We start from the raw sequence: 12,673 nt of genomic DNA on the forward strand, positions 1-12,673 counted from the left end.
ACAAGAGCAGTGTCATAGGAATAGCCGGGGTCATCAACAGGCGGGCAGCACGGTACAGAATCAGAAGGAAAGCCGAAGTCAGGAACCGGTATCAATCAGGAGAGCAATCAGAGTCAGGTGAGGAACAAGCTGGGTCAGCAACAAAGGAATCACACAGGAACAAGCAGGACACAGGGGAGCTGAAGACCAGTCAGCACTCAACATGGGCAGAGACACTCTTTAAATAGGCCGTCTGGCGCCAATCTTTGCCGTGCGTGTGCGCAATCGCGCATTTCTGCGCGCAATGACAACTCTTCTCTGGGAGTTCCTATGCGCATTTCTAATCGCGATCCATCTTGCCGGAAATCCCGTACAGTGGTGCTCCATTTGAGTGTCTCATGCCCAGAGCTCTGGGCTTGTGACAACATCTGTTTAATAGCTCCTCACTCACACAAGCTCTTGTCTTGCTTTGACTTTATTATTACTGACCCTTGCTTTGGATAACAGACTCCGTCTTAAATGTATAAGCTGCACATTCTCGGCAAGCTTGTTGCATCCATTCTGCTAATAATGTACAAAAGAAATATTTCCTCACCAGAGCTTTGATGCGTTCCTCCATGAATTGTCCACTAGAGGTGTGTATCACTTGATAGACCTGTAGAATGTGTGACTAGGGACCACAATTTGTAGAATGTCCTGGTGTTCGGTGGCGATGCATGTCTGCCAATACAGTATGTTGCCTCGGGACTTGAATCGGTCCCACTGCCTCAGGAACACTTTCACTGTGTCTGTCAATTTTTTTTTTTTTTTCATGGTCTATGCCACCACGAAAGGAAGCATTGTACATCCACAAGGTTAGGGTCCTTCTTTTGGATCACAGCCCACTCATCAAGGGTGTGGATCTAAGCTGTCCCTACCTAGGAGTTCCATTGCTGTCCCTAGAGGAAGCAAGAAGAGGACCCAGTTCCTCCCGACTCAGGTCCACTTCCTCATTTGAGCTTTCCACTGGATAGCAGGGGAGGGCATAGGCGATTCCTCTTTCGTGTCCATTCTGTTCTTTGGCAAGGACAGCCCCCAGGCCTTGTAAGCTCCCAGTTGCAAAATTAATAAAAACTGGGATGCTTTACCGGAAAGGATTTTTTTAAATTTGAAAACTAGAGTCCCTTAAACTAGGGTAACTGCAAAACAACAAATAATATTCATCGACTAATTGAATTGCAAAAAGTGGCATCCTTGGAACCTAATAGATATGAACAAAAAGAAAAAAGAAAACCAGGGAAAGAGATCCACTGGCAAAGGGGTTCCAATGAGGACAACTGTGGTAGAAAAAAACAAACAATTTATTACAAAAATATATTAAAAAAAAATGACAGGGTCAATGGAAAATGTCTGACACCCTCACCGCACCCAGACAATAAAACAGGAAATGGTAAAGAAAGTTAGCCACGTTCCAAGATCCCGGCACCCCTGGCATGCACCTGGAGAGTAAAGAGATAAGTGAAGTCGACCTGAATAAGGATGGTAATAGGTGACATATGGAGAAAAAATGGCACAAAAGTATATCAAGAGTAAGCATCCAATCATAAATAAGGTTAAATAGAAACCTAGGGTAGAAAAATGTCCTCAAGGATCTGAAGATGGATCCCCATTAGGGGCAGAATCACTCCCACCTGCCTACTTCTCCAGTAGTAGCAATAACCTCATACCGAGGAAAGTCCTGCATCATCATAGATGCTATATTGATTGTATGGAGGGGCAGGGAGTTAGCACTTCAATTTGTGAGATGATGCACATCAATAGATAATCAGACTGAAATAGGATAGTGCTCAAATGAGGGTCAGAGTTCAACATAGGAGCCGCTTATGTGCTGGAATTGATGTATACTAGATCCCCATTGGGGGCAAAATTCACTTCCACCTGCCTACTTCTCCAGTAGTAGCAATAACCTCATAACGAGGAAAGTCCTGCATCATCATAGATGCTATATTGATTGTATGGAGAGGCAGGGAGTTAGCGCTTCAGTATGTAAAATAAAGCATATCAATGGATAATCCGATTGAAACAGCATAATACTCAAATGAGGATCAGAGTTTTGTGCTGGATTCAGAATATACAATAAGTCGCATATGTCAGGTCAGGTCAAACAACGGACAATAGAATGATTGTTGATAGTGGACATACTGGGAAATTCACCCACAGAGAGAATCATATAGTTAGCACCGATGGTGCAATTCATGTACGGATGAATGGCATCAGTATGGCAACAATGCAGGCAGAATGATTTCAAAGTCTTTGCCAATCATGATATCTATGACATTTGAAGATGGTTGATAGTGCCCACCTTAATGCAATTGAAATATCACATACAGTTGTGTTCAAAATCATAGCAGTGTGTTGAAAAAAGTGACTAAAGCTGAAAATCCTTCTAATACTTTTATTTCCAACCACACAAATGCATTGGGAACACGACACATTCTATTCCAAATCACAACATGAAGAAAAATACATCAAATTTGTGTTGTTCCTCTAAAAAAATGGAAGAAAAGTGAATATTAGACGGTTCAAAAAAATGGCCGTGTTTGTATTCTTCTTTACAAACTCCAACATTCACTATATAAACTGAGAAATGTTTGAAGATTTTGCTTTCCTTTGAATGACTTCATGAATATTTGGTTGGAGTCGCACTGTTTCTGAGAACTGCTGTACATCTGTGTTGCATGGAGTCCCCCAACTTCTGGCCCCTGTGATCAGGTATTCCAGCCCAGGATGATTGGACCACATTCCACAGTTCTTCTCTATTTCTTGGTTTGGCCTCAGAAACGGCATTTTTGATGTCACCCCACAAGTTTTCTATTGGATGAAGATCCGGGGATTGGGCTGGCCACTCCATAACGTCCATCTTGTTGGTCTGGAACCAAGATGTTGCACCTTTACTGGTGTGTTTGGGGTCGTTGTCTTTTTGGAACACCCATTTCAAGGGCATTTCCTCTTCAGCATAAGGCAGCATGACCTCTTCAAGTATTCTGATGGATTCAAACTGATCCATGATCCTTGGTATGCGATAAATAGGCCCAACACCGTAGTATGAGAAACATCCCCATATCATGATGCTTGCACCACCATGCTTCACGGTCTTCACAGTGTCCTGTGGCTTGAATTTAGTGTTTGGGGGTCGTCTGACAAACTGTCTCCGCCCACTAGACCCAAAAAGAACAATCTTACTTTCATCATTCCACAAAATGTTGCACCATTTCTCTTTAGGCCGGTCAATGTGCTCTTTGGCAGATTGTAACCTCTTCAGCACACATCTTTTTCCCAACAGTGGGACTTTGCGGGGACTTCTTGCAGATAGCTTGGCTTCACATCGGCGTCTTCTAATTGTAACAGTCCTCACAGGGAACGTCACACCTTCTTTCATCTTCCTGGAGCTGATTGTTGGCTGAGTCCACCCCATTTTGGCTATTCTTCTATCCATTCCAATGGTAGTTTTTCGCTTTCTTCCGCGTCTTTCAGGTTTTGGTTGCCATTTTAAAGCATTTGCCATCATTTTAGCTGAGCAGCCGATCATTTTCTGCACTTCTTTATATGTTTTCCCCTCTCCAATCAACTTTTTAATCAAGGTACGCTGTTCTTCTGAACAATGTCTGGAACGACCCATTTTCCTCAGAATTTCAGAGAGAAATGCACTGTAACCAGCATGTCCAACATTTGCTGCCTTCCTTCCTTAAATAAGGGCAATAATTGCCACCTGTTTATCAAAGAATGAATGACCTCACTAATAGAACTCCACACGGCTATTATTGTGAACACGCCCCTTTCAATGAGTGATTCAATGACACAGAATCAGCAGCATGCATGTCATGACTGTTGGGTCTGTTGGATTTCTATGACTCTACTACACCTGCTAGGAAATTATTTGCCATGTAGAAATATCATTTCCACCAAAAACAGAGATTGATCCGGTTAGTGATGTCTGACTGCTAGTATTTTGAACACAACTGTATATAGCAGTCTATGGAAAGATATAGCCATGTAGTAACCAGTGGCGGACTGACAACTCATGGGGCCCCCGGGCAATAGGGGATCATGGGGCCCCTGTGTCCTTGCCCAAACTCAAAAAAGCCTATGAAAAAGGTACCAGGGGCATCTCATGGGGCCCCCTACTGACCCCGGGCCCTCGGGCAGTGCCCAAGTTTCCAAATGGTCAGTCTGCCCCTGGTAGTAACACATAGTGGACTTCAGTAAACATATGGTGCTGGTATCATATAACATATATAGTTTTAGTAATAAGTTGCATTACTGTATAAATAATAATGTAAGATACTCTCACCACATCCCTGGCATAGTTATGTAGTCATGGAGTGACCATAGCTGCTGTACATTGGTCATATCATGATATATATTTATGACATAAAGGAATTCCATCCAGAAAGACCAGCCTCCAGGTATTGCCCCATCACTGTGATCTAATGGTGTACTCCAGTCCAGGATTGCAGAGCACGCAGCTGAACAGCCAGGCTGTATGATATAGATAATGGCTTGTGCATGCAGCTCAGTAAAGGTCAATGTTGCCGATATGCAGAGCAGGTAGTGGAGCGGCTGGGATAGAAAGCGGCTTAACCGCAAGTGCTAAGGTGTAGTATGTGTCGGGGTACAAATCCGAAGCAGGCAGACAGGCTGATCGATGGAGCGGCTCTCAAGATGTCCAAACTGGGATCCCGGAAGCGTGGGCATCACCAAGATGTGACATCAACGTGTTTCACCCACCGGGTCATGTGGGCTTCTTCAGGATCTCACCTATTACCATCCTTATTCAGGTCGACTTCACTTATCTCTTTACTCTCCAGGTGCATGCCAGGGGTGCCGGGATCTTGGAGCGTGGGCTATCTTTCTTTACCTTTTCTGGTTTTATTGTCTGGATGCGGTGAGGGTGTCAGACATTTTCCATTGACCCTGTCATTTTTTTTTATATATTTTTGTCCTCATGGAACCCCTTTGCCAGTGGATCTCTTTCCCTGGTTTTATTTTTTTATTTTTGCTTGTAAGCTCCCATCCATGAATACCTGGAAGGGCTTCAGATTTTGCTGCAGGGTGTCAAACACTTGCTGTTCTTGCCACTGGGTCTGGATCGACAGGGAGGATCCCCTTCTCTTCTGTGTGGATTGTCCGCTCAACAGATGAGTCAGACACGCAACGATCTGTGCAAATTTAGGTTTGAACTGCCTGCAGTAAACCACCAGCCCTAGGAAGAAGTGTAGCTCAGTGACAGTTTTGGGGGGAAGCCAAACCTGGACCTTTTCTGGGTCTGGGGAGACCCTCCCAGCCTGCATGATGTGTCCCAGGTATTTGAGCTTCTAAAGCATCAGACAGCACTTGCTGGGCTACAATTTTAACCCGTACTGGGCCAGTCAGGTGAACATTCACTCCAGATGTTGTATGTGGGCCTTGAATGACTTGGAGAAAATAATTAGAGATGAGCGAATCGAACATGGCGAAGTGGAATTCGTTTCGAAGATTAGGAAAAATTCAATTCGCGCCGAATCCGAAAAATAGCAAACTTCGGATGCACGAATCGAATTTTCCCAAAAATGGCGGCGACATGTGTGGCGACGGAGCGGGGATCTCTGGGAAGGCGCGCAGACAAGGCGCTCTGACCCATAATGCATTCATTCATGACATGTGATCGCATTAGCCAATCAGCAGCCAGCCAGCCAGCACTGTGTAATGGTGGAGCTATAAATCGCGGCCATCTTAGAATTCTCCATTAGCCTCCGGTCATTCAAGAGAGACAAACCTCTCTGTATTAGGGACAGAGTTAGGGCCACAGAGACTTTAGGGCCACAGAATCGTTACTCAGGGACACAGAATCGTTACTCAGGGACACAGAATCGTTACTCAGGGACACAGAATCGTTACTCAGGGACACAGAATTGTTACTCAGGGACACAGAATCGTTACTCAGGGACACAGAATTGTTACTCAGGGACACAGAATTGTTACTCAGGGACACAGAATTGTTACTGAGGGACACAGAATCGTTACTCAGGGACACAGAATTGTTACTCAGGGACACAGAATCGTTACTCAGGGACACAGAATTGTTACTCAGGGATACAGAATTGTTACTCAGGGACACCAAATTGTTACTCAGGGACACAGAATTGTTACTGAGGGACACAGAATCATTACTCAGGGACACAGAATTGTTACTCAGGGACACAGAATCGTTACTCAGGGACACAGAATTGTTACTCAGGGACACAGAATTGTTACTGAGGGACACAGAATCGTTACTCAGGGACACAGAATCATTACTCAGGGACACAGAATCGTTACTCAGGGACACAGAATTGTTACTCAGGGACACAGAATTGTTACTCAGGGACAGACACAGAATTGTTACTCAGGGACACAGAATCGTTACTCAGGGACACAGAATCATTACTCAGGGACACAGAATTGTTACTCAGGGACACAGAATCGTTACTCAGGGACAGACACAGAATTGTTACTCAGGGACACAGAATCGTTACTCAGGGACACAGAATCGTTACTCAGGGACACAGAATTGTTACTCAGGGACACAGAATTATTACTGAGGGACACAGAATCGTTACTCAGGGACACAGAATTGTTACTCAAGGACACAGAATTGTTACTCAGGGACACAGAATCGTTACTGAGTGACACAGAATCGTTACTCAGGGACACAGAATCGTTACTCAGGGACACAGAATTGTTACTCAGGGACACAGAATTGTTACTCAGGGACACAGAATCGTTACTCAGGGGCACAGAATTGTTACTCAGGGACACAGAATCGTTACTTTCTGCTTCACAACCGCTATTGTACGTTCAAAGAGTTAAATCCTGTTTTATGTTTGGGGTGCTTATTGAATTAAAGAGTATGTCAGACAACACGCAGAGGAGTGGCAGAGGAGGCAATGTTTCAGGAGCGAGCAGACGTGGCAGCAGAGGAAGGGGTCGAGGCAGCACTAGTCGCAGCCAGAGGCCAGTGCTCCCGGTGTCATCCAGCGGTCGTGTCTCCACCGACAACCCTGCCGTCATCGATTGGTTGGCTCGGTCGTCTTCCTCTTCCCAGGTCACCTCTGACACCTACAGCCAACGGTCGGTGGGTACGTCAGACACAACCGTTAGTTGGCATGGCCCGGGAGCAAGCCCACTGAAATCACGTGTCCTCTACCTGCCCCTGTCCTTTGGTGTTCCCTCACCAAGCGAAGTATCGCATGCTGTGGGCTCAGCCCCACTGTACAGTGAGGAAGAGCTAACAGAGGGCGGTCAGGAACGGGGGGAGACATCCGCCTCTTCAGCAGCCAGGCGAAGAAGTACTGGCGAGGAGAGTGGCTCGGTAGCCGGTCTAGAGACAGGTCTGTCTCCTGACCCACACGCAGCCGAGGGGGCTAGTAGTGAGGCGGAGACCCTAATTGATGATGATGAGGCTGATCGCACTTGGCAGCCTTGTCGTCATCAGGCTATTGCTTCCGCATCATCAGGAGCAGAGGGTGCCAGCTTGCCAGCGAGCAAAACAGTCGGTGGGTTGCCCAGGAGGCAGCAGGGTCGCAGCAGTGTCAGTGGAGGCAAACGGCCATGGAGTAGAGCACCAGCTCCACTGCAGCCTACCACCACGGCCAGTAGTGGTGCCGGTGTGCACGGAGGAAGTAGCAGTCAGCCAGTGAGGAGTAGCGGGGGCAAAGTTTCCTACTCGGCGGTGTGGCAATTTTTCGTCAAGCCGCCCGAGGAAGTAAACGTAGCCGTATGTCGACTATGTGGCCAGAAAGTCAAGCGTGGCCAGGGGGCCCATGTTGGGACTACAGCGTTGCGTCAGCATATGCAGCGTTGCCATTCGGTGGCCTGGGAAAACCGTGATAAAGATACGGCGGTTCTGCCTGCCCCAGCCCCCGCTCCATCACCCGCTCCATTACTTGCTCCGTCACCCGACGTAAATCGCCCTCTATCAGCCAGTCAAGGCTCCAACACCTCTGCTGAGGGGAGTTGTCGCTCGTTGGCATCTTCCGCTCGTTCAGATGCTCCTTCTCCTGCTACTCCTCTTCACGGATTCCGTCAGCAGTCTTTCTTGGAATCCGTTTCCAAGAGACAACAGTTTGCGAGCACGCACCCGACGGTGCAGAAGCTGAACGTCCTCCTGTCCAAGTTGCTGGTGCTGCAGTCCCTCCCTTTCCAAGTGGTGGACTCAGCACCTTTCCGAGAAATGATGGCTTGTGCCGAGCCGCGGTGGAGAGTGCCAAGCTGGCATTTCTTCGCCAAAAAGGCAGTGCCAGCCCTGCATTCACATGTAGAAGAGATGGTGGGCCAGTCTTTGAGCATGTCGGTCTCTGCCAAAGTGCACGGCAGCGCCGACGTGTGGAGCTGTAACTACCGTCAGGGACAGTACATGTCATTTACGGCCCACTGGGTGAACGTGGTGCCGGCACAGCCGCACCAGCAACTTGGACAGGTCACGCCGCTTTTGCCTCCACGTTTGCACGTCCTTGGTCCAGCAAAGATGTCCGCCTCTACCACCTCTTCTTCCGCCGTGTCCTCAGCCGCCACCCCTGTGCCAAGTCCCATTACCCGACCGGCATATCACATGTGCAGGGCGCAACGGTGTCACGCTGTGCTGCACCTGGTATGCCTTGGCGAACGTAGTCACACAGGGGAGGAACTTCTGAGTGTAATGAACAGAGAAATCGACAGATGGCTGTCTCCGCGCAAACTGAAAATCGGAACCATGTTGACCGACAACGGAAAGAACATGGTGTCTGCTCTGCGTCAAGGAAGGTTGTGCCATGCGCCATGCATGGCTCACGTGTTCAATCTGGTTGTCAAGCGGTTCCTAAAATCCACCATCCCACTGCAAGACATCCTTAAAATGTCACGTAAACTGTGCATGCATTTCAGCCATTCCTACACCGCAAAGCACACCCTCCTTGAGCTGCAGCGGCAGAACGGAATTCCACATCATCGCCTGATCTGCGACGTTGCAACAAGGTGGAATTCAACCCTACATATGTTAGACCGCCTTTACGAACAGCGAAAGGCCATCACCGATTTCCTGATGTTACAAGCGGATAAAGGTACTCCCCTGTGTAACTTCGATGTCAGCCATTGGAAGCTCATGCGTGACACCTGCCGCTTGCTCAGGCCCTTTGAGGAGGCCACGCTATTCGTGAGTCGGCAGGACTATGGGATGAACGACGTCATTCCTCTGTTGCACGTCCTGGAACAAATGCTGTTAACAATGGCTGGTCAGGGTGCGGTAGACGTGGCGCACAGATCTCAACGCCACATGACCCCTGTGGGGGCAGGACAGGAAGAAGAGGAGGAGGTAGAGGAGGACATTGGTGCTCAGGAATTATTGAGTGAAATGGGTGGTTTTTCCACTCAGCGGACAGGAGTGGAGGAGCAGGAGCATCTGGTAGAGGAGGAGGAGGAGACAGAGGACCCAGACGCACCGTGGCAGTATGCTGTGGAGATGGAGGCAGGGAGTCCCTCGCATTCCTTGGCACAAATGGCCCATAGCATGCTCGGTTGCTTGCGTAGCGACAGCCGAATAATAACCATCAGACAGAGGGATGACTTTTGGCTGTCCACCTTGTTGGACCCTCGCTACCGTTCAAAAATGGTGGCCTTTTTCACACCTGCTGAGAGGGAGGCCAAAATAACGTACTATAAAAACCAGCTATGTAGTCAGTTGGTCTCTGCCTGTCTGCGCCAACGTCCATCCTCAGACACTGTGGGCCCTGTGCGCTCGCGTTCCGCTGCCATGGCAGCAGGGGAGGGGTGGGGTGGTAGGAGCAGTGGCAGCTCCACCAGCAGCGGCTGCCTCAGTCTGCAGTCGATGATGAGTAGCTTTCTTCACCAGCGCAGTGAGGAAACTACTAACCAGCCGCAGCAGCAGCAGCATCAGGTGGACCTGGAGCAGGACCTCAAACAACAGGCTTGGGCCTACTTGGACAGCACCCTGCCAACCGAGGTAGACAATCCCCTTGACTACTGGGCAACGAAACTTGACCTTTGGCCCCAACTAGCTGAATTTGCCCTTGAAAGGCTGTCATGCCCGGCCAGTAGCGTGGCATCGGAGCGCGTGTTTAGTGCGGCAGGAGGTATTGTAACTCCGCGGAGGACACGACTGTCCACCCAAAGTGTGGAGAGACTCACGTTTGTGAAAATGAATCAGGCGTGGATTAGTCTGGATTTCAAACCACCAGTTCCTGACACAACTGACTAAATCCGCCATGAATCATGCCCCAAACATGTTATTATTTTTAACATAGGCCTCTGTATGGCCTTCAATTTAAGCTGCTTACGCTTCGCCACTCTGCCATGGGCCCCTGTACCGCCTCCTCTTGCTGCTGCCAGGTCCAGAGTGTGTCATGGGTCCCTGTACGGCCTCCCATTGCTGCTGACTTCATCGCCAGACTCTGCCATGTGCCACTTTCAGGTCTCCTTACACTGTTGGTGGGTTCCATTTTGTGATAGGGTGCTGTATGGCCTCCCATTGCTGCTGCCTCCACCGCCACCCTGCGCCATGTGCCTGTCGTCTGCTCACGCTGCTGACGGCTTCCGCTTTTTAACCGAGGCCTGTATTTGGCTTCCGAATACTGCTGCATCCACCGCCACCCTGCGCCATGTGTCTCTGTCGTCTGCTCACGCTGCTGACGGCTTCCGCTTTTTAACCGAGGCCTGTATTTGGCTTCCGAATACTGCTGCATCCACCGCCCGCCCACTACTGCTGCCAGGCCCGTAATCTGTCATGGGCCCCTGTACCGCCTCCTCATGCTGCTGCCAGGTCCAGAGTGTGTCATGGGTCCCTGTACGGCCTCCCATTGCTGCTGTCTCCATCGCCACACTCTGCCATGTGCCACTTTCAGGTCTCCTCACACTGCTGGTGGGTTCCATTTTGTCATAGGGTGCTGTATGGCCTCCCATTGCTGCTGCCTCCACCGCCACACTGTGGCTCCACACTCTGGTTTTGGCCCCGTGACTGCCCAAATGAGTGAAGTGTGCGGTGATTCTAAGATGGACGGCACTCATCTGCATGTCATACTGCCTGACAGTATTATTTCTCTTCCCCAGCAGACTCCAAGGGCATTTAAATTAAAGTTACAGTGTTCTGCACTAATATAAAGGCTCTCTGAAGCCTAGAAACCCTTTTTATAAGTTAAATTCGCAGCGAATATATTCACCTCGAATCGAATTTATTCCGCGAATTCGGCGAATCAGCCGAATCGAATTTTTGAATAATTCGCTCATCTCTAAAAATAATGATGTAATCTAAATAGATCAGCACAGTCTTGAAGTTGAAATCCCCCAAACACCTTTCCAACAACCATTGGAAGATACTAGTGGGGTTATACAAGCACATTTCTCCCAGTCCTGTTCCCTTGCGGGGACTTGCCAGTAGCCTCTCACCAGGTTGAGTGTAGAAAAGTATTGAGCTTGGCCCAACGCCATGAGTGATTCCTCCACCCTCGGCAGGGGTAGGCATCCCGTTTGGGTGCAGGTATCCAGCATGTGATAGTTCACACAGAACCTCAAGCTACCATCTTTTTTTTCATAGGAAGACAGGGGCTGCCCATGGGCTGCAAATCACTCGGAATATGCCACTCTGCAGCATGTTATGGATATAGTCCTTGGCCACTTATCATAGGGCCGGGGGAATACGGTGGTATTGCTACCAAATGGGCAGAGCATCCACCGTGTGAATTCGGTGGCCCATTGCCTCAGTGCAGTCATAGTCTTCAGGACTATTTGAAAAAACTAGTAGTTGTCATTTCTGAGGCAGAGGGTAGTCCTGACAGGGGATGGCCAATTGGTCCAGTTGCTGTTGGTAATGTTCATTGTTCAGTGAGTTCATGGCAGCTTGCAATGGGGCACATACGGCTTCCACCCCTGGTTAGGCCCAAGAGATGCAGTGACTGGGCACCATGTAGAGATCCGCGATGATAGTGTGATTCGGGAATGGGACTGATGTAGTTTCCAAGTTGATAAGCTGGACTAGCACCTTAAAGTGGTATTTAAGTCAGCAAGCAAACTAAAGAAATGGGCCTCCCTACAGGTTTTAGCCATAGTGTACTAGCATGCACTGCATACTAGAACATTATGAGAGACTTACAGACAAATTGAACCCTCCAGTGCTGCGCTCTCCAGCGTCTCATCCAGTCTTTCTTCCACGTATTGTCTCTTCTGTTTCTAAAAACCCTGCCTATCAGCAGATTTTTTCATGTATGACTTTTTTACTACTTTAACCCAGGACCTTAGACAAGGTGCGGGCTGCCAACCTCTCTCTCGACACTCTAAGGTCCTTGTGAAGTTCCACCATCACTGTGGTGGCTTCTTGCAGCCTCTTGTAGGCTCCAATAGGCAGAAACCAGACAGCCTTTTGAAGGGGTTCCAGGAGTGACCTTTGTTTGGGAGGTGTGAGGGCAACTCTCACTCTTTCTGCCTGTCATCTAGCCACGAAGGCCTGAATCACATTGAGGCAAAACAGCTCACAAGTCACAGCCCTGTGCATGCCTACTCGACTGCTCAGTCTTGGCCAGGAAGCGTAGTAGATGCACGTCCTTCAGGATGTTCATGCCCACGACAATAGACACTGCAAAACATACTGGATTGTGGGTCACCATGACTCCTATCTATTCTACTACCTAGACATCTATCTATATCTTCACCC

This window comes from Staurois parvus, unplaced genomic scaffold, assembly GCF_062004578.1.
Source record: "Staurois parvus isolate SC_StPar_1 unplaced genomic scaffold, SC_StPar_1.0 ptg000260l, whole genome shotgun sequence".
Taxonomy (NCBI): domain Eukaryota; kingdom Metazoa; phylum Chordata; class Amphibia; order Anura; family Ranidae; genus Staurois; species Staurois parvus.